The sequence below is a fragment of the Chlorocebus sabaeus genome, chromosome 21 (genome assembly GCF_047675955.1).
Source record: "Chlorocebus sabaeus isolate Y175 chromosome 21, mChlSab1.0.hap1, whole genome shotgun sequence".
NCBI lineage: Eukaryota > Metazoa > Chordata > Mammalia > Primates > Cercopithecidae > Chlorocebus > Chlorocebus sabaeus.
Genome location: NC_132924.1, coordinates 27,872,932 through 27,886,128, shown reverse-complemented (window position 1 = coordinate 27,886,128; position 13,197 = coordinate 27,872,932). Strand labels below are relative to the sequence as shown.

Here is a 13,197-nt window from a genome sequence, read left to right as displayed (position 1 = left end):
GTTTGTCCCTTTTAGCGTCGATGAATTGAAGTGAGAGTTGCCACAACCTCGATGTGTTTGCTTCTCCTCCATGATAAATATTTTTGGGAATAAGGTTGGATAAGGAAATATATGACTAATATGTTTGTTTACTTATATATATTTTGCCCTTTCTCTGAACCCAAATTGTGCCAAAATGTTCTATATTCTTCTACTTGGTAGAAGGGTGGAGATATTTATTTCACCCCAATCTCTCTTGGGAATCTAAAGAAAATAAAAATGTTTCCTGAACATTTTTAAAATGGGTTAATTTACCTTGGAACGTGGCAATTACACTCTGCTACAGATAAAGCATTTATTTATACCACTGGTGGACACTGAGTACTGTGAATTTTCTTCATTTTTGAAGGCTATAATCCCCAAACCAAAGGAATGGTGTGCAGCATCTATTGAATCTTAGTCCTTCCACTACAACGACGCTAAAAAACAGAAGAAATAGGAATGAAAAATGAACTGAATTTCAGGTAAAGTAAACAATAAGTTCCCACTATGCAAAAGGGCTTGCAAAATGGAACTGCCAGGCACATGACTCTGCCTGTGTGTGTTTGTGTGTGTATGTGTGTGTGGGGGTGAGAAGTATGGGGAACCTGAGTGAGGAACCAGGCCTGGAGTGTAGATGCAGGAGAGAGGGTTCTGGAGTTCACGACTTTTGGAATGGGAATGATTCCATGTCTGCTAGAGCTCTTTTGTGGCTTATGCTTGCTGGGCTGTGTAAGGGCAATAGCCATCACCTGTGAGTTTTTAGGCAGAAAATCTGACCTGGTCCTCCTTTGTCCCTGTTGGAGTTATAGAAAAAACTGAATGTTGGCACATATGAATGGGGAAAAAATGGACTTGTGTGCTGGGTCTCTGAGAAGACAAAGGCAATGAGATCCACTTAGGCCAACCCTTCCCCACCACCTCTTACCTGTCTTGGCCAAGGATACTAGGCACTGAAAGGTACTCCACGTTCCCAAATGAATACTTGCCTGATAAGTTGCTTGATTATCCTGTAGTCTGGGCAACATTTCTTATTTCTGCAGCAACTTAATTCAACTGAAATTTCCCCTTCGTGGGTCACCTTAAAGCAAAGATCTCAAAGATGTTAAAATCACCCACTAAAGTTAATTATTTTCCATGTGACCTAGACCTCAAAGAAACAGACTTGTTTTCATCTCACCTTCTCACCCTCCATGAGTAGTAGCTGTATATGGACTACGGGAATTCCCATGGAATCACCGTTCTGAAAGGAGAATCTAGCTGGAGCTGTGACCTTGGCATTGGAATTCATTTCAAAATTGACACTCCAGGGGAACTTTCCATATGCCCCACCTCCAAGGCACAGTGCACACTTCTAAAAGTCTCAAAGACATTATTTATAACAGTGTCTGACAAATGGTGGCACTGCACCAAAACGTGTAGTGTGGATTTTCCTCTTGTTGGCTATATTTGCAATTTTGAGCCTCCCAGGCACACAGCAAAGTCTTACTTTCTATGTGAGCCAAGAAATTTCATCAAGCTGATACTGCCTGAAGGGATGGAGAATTGAGGACCTTGTTTGCACGAGTAGGTGGTCAATACATATTTATTCAATAAAATATTTTTGCTTTTAAATAGAAGTTGAGTTTATAGGGAGGTGTTGTTTTAAGAGAAGCAAAGTGACTTGCAGAGAGGTCCACTGTCTTTAGTTAGCTCTTTAAACTTAAGCAGTACATTATCAAGTTGACATTTTTAAAAAAGATAGTACCTGATATTGGCGAGGGGTTGGGAATGGACATACTGCTTCTACATTGCCAGTATGAGTGCAAATTGTTAAGGGCTTTTGAGTAAAAGTATTTGTGTACTATAATAAAGTAATACCTCTTTTAATAATTTATCCTAAGGATGTAATCAGTGATACAAGTAGAATTATATACACAAGGATTTTCATAACATCATTCTAAAAATGAAAAAATGGAAATAATAAAATGTCCAATAGAAGGGGGTAGTTAAGTAAATTATCATAGATATTCTACAAACATAAAAATAATTTTTGACAACTACTTGATGTCAAAAACGATTGTTATCTGAATATAATGTTAAGTGAAATAAAAAGCAGGGAATGAAACTAGAACTAATGAAATAATTTTAGTAAATAATATCTGTAGGAAAAGGATTAAAAGAACATAATTACCAATATATGTTGGTTTATATCTGGCTGGTAAGATCGTAGAAATTTTTCTTTACTTTTCTCTACTCATCATGTTTTCAACAACAAACAAAGCATTTTAAATTTACACTTAATAATTAACTCATAATTTTAAAAATTCCTAAATGGAATTTTTGTTTGAAGAACTAAGAAATTTATTAAAGGATATAAACAAAAGTAACATTATTTATTTGACTAGGCCCTGTTTTATCCATGAAAGTTGAGGCCTCTTATAAGAAATACATATGATAAAATGACAAAACATAATTAAAAAATCAGGATTTAAGAAAAAATAAATTTGAATGCAATACCAAGACTAAAAGGTAAAAATAGAACCCAGACCTATAGGCCAAAAAAGCATACCTTATTGCATTAATTGATCCATAAATTGGATGATGTTTCCTAGTGGCTGAAGCAAAGAAGGAAAGTGCCTGAGCAGTGGGTATGATTTTTGCTGTGCCTTAGCAGTAAAAATTTCCTTAGGGGAAGCAAAGTTTATCAGCTCCCAGCTTGAGAGGCATTAATGTGGGACTTTGTCTGTGAGATGAGGTGAACAGATTTCTTGGCAATTTCCCTACTGCAGAAGTTCCAATAAGACTATATTTGTAGCACCCATCAGTGAAAGTCAATGGTGGGTCTTAAAACATGATTTAGTGAGTAATTGTATGGGGCCTGCCCTACTTTGGGTTCTTCCTAAAACAGAGCCCAAGACAAGGACTAGTGTAATCACTTCCCCTTGAGAGTAAGGTGGCTTAGTGACTTGCTTTTAACAAACAGAATATGGCACAGATTATGGGATAGCAATTCCATGATTATAGTCCAAGAAATTGCTAACTTTTGTCTTGTTGGCAAACTCTGTCCCTTGATGGTTTTGATGAAGTAAGTTGCCATGTTGGGAATGCCCACATGGCAAGGAACTGAGGGCACACTCCAATCCAAAACCAGCTAGAAGCTGAGGCCCTTAATCCAGCAGCTCAGAGGAACTGAATCTTGCTAACAACTGTGTAAGTAAGCTTGGAAGCAGATCCTTCCCCAGATGAGCATTCAGATAAGACTCAACCCTACGTAATAAGTTGAGTGTACCTGATAAGTTGATTGTAGCTTCATGAGAAACCATAAACCAGAGGACCTGGCTAAGCCAGGACTGAAATTCTGATCCACAGAAACTATGAGATTATAAACATGTGTTGTTTTAAATCACCAATTTTGTGGTAATTTGTTATGCAGAAATAGATAATTAAATACAGTCATATTCCTAAGATCCTAGGACTTGCTGACTAAATCCACAACCCACACTATAAGTCACTTCCCTACTAGCTCTGAATTTACCTCCTTTAGGAAGTTTTTCTTAACTACCCTAGACATAATGAACTCAGTTTGTGACCTTTATCACTGTTAATGTTTTATTTAAGCACTTTCCATATTGAATTGTAATTTTCTGTTTACTTATCTATCTCCTGTTAGACAGTGAACACTTCAGGGACAGGGACTGATTCATCTCTCTAATGCTGGCACCTAGCCCAGACCTGACACCCAGGTTCTTTGGAAATATTTATTGAGTTAATGAATAATTAATTGCTTTGTGAGACAATGTAAACATACCAACAATTCAATTCTAAAGATGTTTATTGATGTCTGCAATGTGGCAGCTGTTGGGCCAGGGGCCAGGGACTCGAACTTAAGCAAATCACTATTTCCTATCTTAAAGTTGCCAGAGCCTAGAAGAGGAGACAGGCAAGCAAAAAACTGTCAACACAGAACAGTAAGCAACATCAGAGAGGTGTGAAGTTGAACCATGTAAAACAGCTATTCATGTAGGTCAGAAACAATTGAATAAGGGCAATGTCTTATGATTCAGCCTATTAAAGATTCTGCTGCCAGGACACAAGGTAGAATAATTAGTGAATCTGATACGGTCTTGATCTGTAAGGGTTTTAATTCTAAGGTTTGGAAAAATGACAAAGACATTGAAGTCCTCAGCAGACGGTAGAGGATACCTTGGACAGATAAACCAGAGCAGATAATCCAGGCACAGACTGGCTGGGTCATTTCCCACAGGCTGCAAGCACAGTGCCAGCTGGGGCTGCAGTCCTCCTGAGGTAAGACTGGGGCAGGATGCACTTCCAAGCTCACTCACATGGCTGTTGGCAGGATTCAGTTTCTCACAGACTGTTGGACTTAGGGCCTTGGTTCCTTGATGGCTTTTGGATGAAGGCCACCCATATCTTTGCCATGTGGGTCTCTCCATAGGGCAGCCTGCATCATGGCAGCTGAATTCCATCAGAGCAACACGTGAGAAAGCAGGAGGGAAGTCACAGCCCTTTATGACCTAATTTTGGCCGTAACATCTTGTCACCTTTGCAATGTTCTATTTGTTAAGTTTTGAAGCAAATCAAGTCACAATGAATGTAGGTCCAGCCACAATCAAGGGGAGGGCATTACTGGAAGCCATCTCAGAAGTTCCCTGCCACAGCAAGCAATTTCCAGACTCTACCAGGGACTTTTGTCTTCATGGTGAGAATCTCCTGTTAAACCATAAGGAAATGTTCTGGTAAGCAGGGAAGGGAACAAAAGGATTACAGTCAGAAGAATAATCGCTGATTAATACCTAGTCGTGTGCTCGGAGTTATATCATGCAGAAGGGAAATAAACTCCAAGGAGCATGAAGTCAATACCCCCTTCTACCTTCCCAGCCCATTTACAGATGAGTGAAGGAAAAGCCCTGGCTGCTCTAATGAAGTCAGCACTTTTGTAATCATAAGACAGCAGTGAATTAGGATGCAGTTCAGGTTGTGTAAACTGAGTCGTGGTGCCCACCATTGAGTTATACTACTCAAGGGGCTCAGGTCTGACTACTCCTGGGAGCACATGCTCAGCTCTGGGCCACGAGTTTTAAAAGACACTCTGGGGATTACTTGAAGAGGACCAGCCAGGATTTAGAGAAGCCTGGACTCTACATGAGAAGAGGAGCAGTAGGAAGGATTGAGGCCTCTTGCATATGGAAGAGGAAACTACAAGGGAACATGAAAACCATTTTAATCAGTCCAGGAACAAGTGGACTTCCTCTGTCTAGCTTCGGAAGACAAGAACTAGAGAGAGAGAAGAAGTTGTCGGGGCAGTGGGGGCTAATTTCAAGGCCTCTCTCTCACTAGAGGTGTATGAGCTGAGTGAGGCTGGGTTATGTGAAATGATGTTGGTGCTTTCTTGATTAAGTAAGAGAACCCTAACTCTAGCAAGCTTGAGCAGAAGGGGCTCCCACAACTGAACATGGGGAGAACAGAGACACTGGAAATGGCCTCAGTGTTCTCCACTCATCTGTCTTCTCTGACCCTGTATGCAAACCAACTTTGCCATGAGGTGGGATTCAGGAATGTCGACAAATATGGGCTCACATCTTAAGAGCTTTATGGTCAGGTAGGAAGGCTGTTTCCAAGTTCCTGTCCAAAAATCCAAAAATTAACTAAATGTCTGCCATACACTGGACACAGGCCAAGACACTGAGGATGCATCAGTGAGCAAAACAAACTTCCATGTCCACGTGGAAGTGACATTCTTGAGGAATTGGCCTAGAGAGATTTAGATACCCATCCCACCTTCAAGTGCCTCTCTGGTCCATCCTTTGCACCCTGGGAACCTCTGACCACGTGCCTGCCTGTCCTCCCTCAAAAACTTGCATGGCTGTACTTTCTTAGAGCATCTCATTCAAAATCCCCAATATGGTAGTCAGGGCCCTCTACAATTGGGCTCCAGTTTCTCTACTTTCTCCATCATGCACTCAACTAAAAACAGAAAGGAAAAGAGGCCTTTATGGTTCCCCAGGCATGTTCTGCTCTTTTGTACCTCTATCCTTTGTCAGATTGTTCTTTTAGCCTAGACTCTCCCACTACCATCTCTCCTGGAAAGTTTAACTTTCTCTTAATCTCTATCTGAAAACTTATCTCCTCTGTGAAGCCTTTCCCAATTTCTCTGCATCTTCTGTCATCCTTTTCCTCTCCTTCCCTGTCTGTACATAGTTTATTTCCCCTGCCAAGCTCTAACTCATTTTGTGTGCTCTGTAATACATAGTAGGGCTAGGCTCATCGTGTCCCTACTATTGCTCATGCTGTTCCCTTAGAAGCATCAACCCTTCCCTTCCATTCCTACTTGCAGAAAGACAACTCCTCCTTCACCTTCCATTTACTCCCTCTCCTCTTCACCATGCAGCATTCAATCCTCTACAGATGGAATTATATATCTTAGTACATCTCCCTTTGTTGTTGAATGTTCTGAATATGACTAATCTTCCTATTTGATTATAAGCTATTTGAGGGCAGGAGCCTCCTCTTTTCACTTAAAAAAAAAAAAAAAAAAAAAAAGTCTTCAAAGTGTGAAGCCCAGTCCTTTGCACATGGCACTCAGTTAACAAAATGCATGTTGGCTTGATTGCAATTAGGTTGAATGTAAAACCCTTGAGACCTGTGCTTTCTGTGGGTCATGGATCCAATATGAATACTTAGAGAATGTTGAATCTCACTAACATAATACAGATAATTTTGTTTGCTGTGAAAATGAAAATGTATTTTCTTTCTTTCTTTCTTTCTTTTTTTTTTTTTTTTTTTTTTGAGACGGAGTCTCACTCTGTTGCCCAGGCTGGAGTGCATTGGCAAGATCTTGGCTCACTGCAAACTCCACCTCCCAAGTAGCTGGGACTACAGGTGTGTGTCATCAGGCCTGGATAATTTTTGTATTTTTAGTAAAGACAAGGTTTTGCCATGCTGGCCATGCTGGTCTCAAACTCCTGGCCTCAAGTGATCTGCCTGCCTCAGCTTCCCAAAGTGCTGGGATTACAGGTGTGAGCCACTGTGCCCGGCCTGGAAATGTATTTTCATGTGTAAAGAGTTCATATGCAACAAGGATCATTTGTCTTGTGCTGTCATTGCTGGAAGTCTAGCTTGCTCATGCAACAGGAAGATGAGGGCATAGCACCAGTGTTGGCTCTTTGAGAGATAACTGAGGGGCTGAGGCAAGTATGAAACTGAGGCTATGCCGAGATGTCCTTGATCCTGTGATGGAGTTCTGTCCCTTTTCTCCAACTCTTTTGGTCAAGCAATATGTTCTATAAAAGGCTTTTAGATTGGCCAAGCTTTCTGGGTGGCCCTGAGCTAAAGCAGGGAGTGAGCCTCTCATTCATTCACCCCTCAAACAGTTATTGAACCTCTACTCAGCATCAACCACTGTGCTAGATCCTGGGGGCGTAGTGGTGTTATAGGTTGAATTGCGTCTCCCTTAAAAATATATGTTGGAGTTTTAGGCCCCAGTCCCTCAGAATGTGACTGTATTTGGAGATGGGGGTCCCTACCGAGGTAATTTAAACAACCAAAAAAGTCTATTCCAGGGAGTCTGACACTGGCAGACAAATGTGTAGTAGATTTAATCTGGGTCTTTTTTATTTCTTTCTCTTACAATTCCCTACCTAGTTCTTAAGTAATTACCTGACAAGCAAAGGGGCTATTATGCTTCCTTTATGTAGGCCTGAACTTTCTTTAAAAAACTGATTATGTAAGGCTGATAAATTAAGATCTTTAACATAAAGTGAGGTGACATTTAAAGCAAAATAAAAGTTATTTAGGATTTTCACATTCGGAAGGAGGAATAATTGTATCAAGAAGCTGAACCTGGAGGTGAATTCAGCAGTTAGCAACCTGAGAGACTCTTCTCTTCCCCCGTGACAGTACTTGGCAGCCCAAATGTTGCAGAGCAGAAGTCATTCTTTTAGAAGGTTTCAGAAGCCATCTTGGTTATCTAGTTGAAAAATCACAGTGTTGATAGTTGATTCAGTTGGCATATGAGTCATCTTATATTAGGCCTTTTAAAACTCAACACCCGAAATCTTGGATGCTCAAATTTCAACTGGATTGACCTTCAAAATCTGGGAAATGTGTCAAATGGTGTTAGCAAGCCAAAAGGCTTGCTTTTGTTTTGGTTTCCTACATGCTCCTCTGAATGGACACAGCTTAGAGGCACAGAGAGCCTCTGCCGTGTGGGCCTGGGTCATTGAGATCTGATCTGTCAGTTACATTGGGTTGTCTAGACGTAGGTGTCGTTCTGGATTGCCTCCAGGGTCATGCAGAGCAAGGGCGGCCAAGTAGGAACAAACCAAACACGCCCTCATTCTGAAGCTGGGAGAGCTCAGCCTGACCTGTGAAGCAGGCAGGGAAGCCCCAACTCCGAGTCTTTTGTTTTTCTACACCTAGCACCTTCTGCTCTGCCAAATTTGTCTGAGTTTGGTGTCTTATTTCTGTCCACTGCAGTGGCAGCCATCTTTTCCCCTCATAACCTTCTGTTTGTGGGCTCTCTTCAACCATGAAAGCCTGGAACCTTATTTATATTTGAACTCATTTTTACACATTCTTGTTCAGATTATCTGAGTGATTCCCTGATGCCTGCTGCTGCAAAACTTTCATCTCATGCCCAGAAAAAAAGCATATCACATTGGGAAACATTTCTATTTTGAGGGGGCTAAATAAGGTACCTAGTCATTGACTCTCGCCAACCCTGTCCTGTGTCCCCAGTGTCTATGTGATCTCTGATGATTAAGGGTTGTAAAAGAGTCTCCAGTCTGGGAAGGGATGCTCAGGTCCTCCCTGGGATCCAGGCAGCACAGGTTTGAGAATAGCTTGGTGGGTGGATGAAGGAAGGCCATGGACTCATACACTGTTGGTGTGCTTAAATATGATGGTGTCAGACTTCTGGTGTTTAAAATAAGGTCTTGAGCCTTGTAGACACATCTTGACCAGCAACAAAGGGCAGCATGAAACCTGAAGTTAAAAGTGTTGGCCAGGCCGACTGCGGTGTCTCACACCTGTAATCCTAGCACTTTGGGAGGCTGAGGTGGGTGGATCATCTGAGGTCAGGAGATCGAGACCAGCCTGGACAATATGATGAAACCCTGTGTCTATCGAAAATCCAAAACTTAGCTAGGCATGGTGGTGCACACCTGTAATCCCAGCTACTCGGGAGGCTCAGGAAGGAGAATCGCTTGAACCCAGGAGGTGGAAATTGAAGTGAGCTGAGATGGCAGCACTGTACTCCAGCCTGCACAAAGGGAGTGAGACTTCATCTTAAAAAAAAAAAGTGTTGGTCAGTCATGGTGGCTCACACCTGTATTCCCAGAACTTTGGGAGGCCGAGGCGGGTGGCTCACCTGAGGTCAGCCTGGCCAACATGGTGAAACCCTGTTGCTACTAAAAATACAAAAAGTTAACTGGGCATCATGGTGGGTGCCTGTGATCCCAGCTCATTGGAAGGCTGAAGCAGGAGAATAGCTTAAACTTGGGAGGTGGAGGTTGCAGTGAGCCAAGATCGTGCCATTGCACTTCAGCCTGGGCAAGAAGAGGGAAACTCCATTTCAAAAGAAAAAAAAAAGTATTGCTTGGCAAGGAATGATGTCACATGCTGAGGGTCTGTTTTGTGGTCTCTTTACTGTAAAGCTCTACTTGAATTCTTGAATTGATGTACTTGTTCTCATCTTTCTGTCTTCTGTCTTACACACACACTCTCACACTTACACACATACACACACACATGGCCAGGATTAAGGTAAGTTGAGTAAAACACTTGCCCTGGGCACAAAACTTAAGGAGATGCCTAAAAAACCCCACAGTAATCAAGATAAATAATATTTTAATGCAGTCTTTTTAAAAATCAAAATTAATGTTAAAAACCCACGATGCACAGAATGTCAAAACTTTAAACAGAAGTAGGATCAGTATTATTGATTCTTCCTTTGCCTCAGGCTCCAATACAGTTTGTCATGCCATGGTACTGTAACTGATCCTGCCTTTATTTAAAATGTTGATGTTTTGTTTATTATGGATTTTCATGTTGATTATGATTTTGAAGATATCACATTAAAATGATGAAGACAAAAATGATTTTTCTTGATTACTGTGGTTTCTGGAGCCCCCTTCAATTCTGAGTGCTTCACTGGCCACCCCCAGTCCTGGCCCTGCAGACACAGGAGTCAGACAGACACATATAGACAGACAGGCATAGGTAGACACATACAAACGCCCTCTCTACAGTTCACAGGAATGTCGTTTTCTTAGTGTAAACTATTATGCTGTCCATTATTGTATCTTTTTCTCATGCTTTGATGAGTGCAGCTTTATATAGTAGTTCTCTCGTGAGAGTCACCTTGATGGGAATATACATTATATTATTGTCTTTATCTTGATAATATTTTATCAGCTCATATATCAATTGTGCTTTGGCCCTCAGGAGGGATCTCTGTTGATGTAAACATTTTTCAAGCCCTTCAATACTGAACTCACCTTGTAGATGTTTCCACAGTAGAGGTCCCCTAGGGCCTCAGACCTCACAGGTCCCCAAACAAATTCAACATCCCCGCTGTCCCAAGCTTCCAGCATATTTACATCTTTCACCATTCACACAGTTAACCAAATCGGAAACCTGGGACCCTGATCAGCCCTTCCTGCTCCCCTTCTTTCATTAAGCCCTTTCCAATCTGCTGTTGCAGGAGCTTTTGATTTCTCCATCCACTGTCACTGCTAGTTCAGGCATTTTCTCTCTGCTCTCCTCCAAATAGACTAGAGCCTCTTTACCCCATCCCTCCAGACCTCCCATTGCGTTGCACCTGAGGGACATCTTGAAAAGTCAGACTGGAAGTGCCTGCTGGTTGGGTTGACTTCCTTTGCATGGTTGTTGAAGGGGTGCTGGGGCGTGTGCTTGGATTGAATGTCTTCATGTATCTGGCACTGGTTTACAGCGGGGAACACACAGATGGCTCAGCTGACCTCATGCCCCACCGCCCTCCTCTATGCCACCTGCTGCAGCTGCATGACACTCACCAGACACAGCATCATCCTTTCTAGTCAATGGTGGAGATGACAAATCACTCTGTGGTTCTCTTGGCTTTAGTTAGTCACTCTTCATGTGGTACTCCATGGTTGGAAGTGTATTTAGCTTCACTTTTTCTAAAACTGGTCCATTTCCACCCGAACCTGTTTAGTTTGGTGCAATTACAGGTTAACTTATGTTTGGGGGAGCAGGAAGAAGACCTAGTAGGAAGAGAGGAGAAAAGGAGGGTATTAGAAATGTTCCGTCCAGAGGAATTTATCAAGGCTAGGAGTAGATCTGGAGTCTTCTCAGAGGCCACAGGAGACACCCATTCCAGAAATCCCTAGAACTGAGAACAGAGTTGGCATGGGTGGAAGTTGAAGTCTAAATCGTCACATCAGGAAGCTGGAGAGTTGCTAACCAAACGGGTAGGGATAAAAGCCAGAGTATGGGATCAGAAATCCAGAAACTAACGGATAAAAGCAACTGGTAGGAGACCAAGAGTGGCCTGAAAAGGGCATTGAGTGATTGCCCAGGTGGGATGTGGGGAGGTGGTGTCAGCCACTGGCTTGTTCCTGTCCGGGACAGGGTGCAGTTCAGCTGTGACCAAGGTCTGGGGATAGGATGTCTCAGATATGTTAGGTCTGACCCCAAAGTCATAAGAGTCCACGGGCTGAGGACTGGACGGAGAGATATTCAGTAGGGTGAGACTGCTAATCTACTACCTATATCCTTAGAACATCAGTTTTCTGAGAATCTTCCCTGAACCCTTCTTAAATCCACTATTAATAAAATATGATGGCCTGCCACAAGGGCTCAGTAGCTTCTCTTGGGAAAAAAGAGAGAATCTGAATGACTTTGATATTTAGCTCGTTGTGTAAATTCCCTAGAGTTGAATGAAAGAGAAACCTGGAACTGCAGTAATGCTGCTTTTCAGCACATTTTGTTATTCTATAGACCAAGAACTAGATCTTATCTCCCCAAACATAACCATCTATCATATGCATTTCTACATTTTGGATTAGCCATGATAGATGGAGAAGGAGGCAGTGTTGATTCTAAGCACCACGTTTAAACACCGGAGTTGTTTCCCTTCCTTCCATCATTTTCACAACTCTGCTAATTGCATGATAAATGACTCACTGACATCAGTCAGAATGAGTAAGGGTTTCATAACTGGACAAGATAGACTGTGACCTAAAGGCCAAGCGTGTGATCTTAGAGCCAGGCTCATGACTAAGACCCACCAATCAAAAACCATTTCTGGGACTTTAACTCTTCAACAAGTAAGATAATGGAGAGGAAGCATTTCAGAGCCAGGTTCATTGCTGGCTGCATGGAGTCCCAGGTCCATGGGGGTCCAGCCACAGGACTATCACTTCTGGCCCTCAGTGCTCCTTTGGTTCCTGCCATTGCCCAAACTTAGTCCTTCAGCATCACTTTGATCCTATGAGTTGACCTGATTTCTTTCTAATTTTTTTCTTTTCTGTTCAAGTTAGTAAGAATTGAACTACTATGGCATCACTGTTTAAGTGCTACATTGGTGATAAGGACAAATCAGGTGGAGAGATTAATCCTTTATTTTTCTTTCAAATATCTCTTAATACAACTGTTCTTAAGACCTCCTGGATTGCATCAATTCAGTGATTTGACTGGAGAAGGTGAGGAGGTTGATCCTGTTCTAGGGTGTTAGTCAGTGAGTGTTGGTTAGGGAGATCCCAGGGCCTTTTATATCTGATCTCGTTCCTGAAATTCTCCACCTCTAAAAAGATAAAGGTTTCAAGCCATTAGTGTGGATCTTCACATTGCCTTATTGACCTTTTAATTATTTATTCTATCTTTGGCTGAATAAGCTCTAAATAGAGCTTATTTAAGTAAATACTTTAAGTGTAAAGTGCCAAGACACTGAGGTTTACAAAATGACCACCACTCTTGTGATCCAAGCTGGTCTACAGATGGAGGTTATTATGAACATGCATTTGTGTTGAATGAATCAGCCCAGTGCAGAAGAGAGAGTAGGAGGAGGTCTCGGCAGAGGCGGAAATATTGGTCAGCGTTTGCTCTTTTAATGGTACTTGGCTGCCTCCTACTCCAAACCTTGTCACCCTTGGATGATGTTTCTGAGAATAAAATATAGCAATGTGTAAGTGAGAT

General features: G+C 42.0%; 1 long non-coding RNA gene across 2 annotated transcripts in view; it reads left to right on the top strand.

The window, feature by feature from the left end:
• The window catches only part of LOC103226240 (uncharacterized), an 86,076-nt gene that overhangs the window by 50,238 nt on the left and 22,641 nt on the right, over window positions 1–13,197 (top strand). For both annotated transcript variants that reach the window (XR_494723.3, XR_012090056.1), the window contains one exon: window positions 389–503. This is a non-coding gene — a long non-coding RNA (uncharacterized lncRNA). The remainder of the gene's footprint in view (window positions 1–388; window positions 504–13,197) is intronic.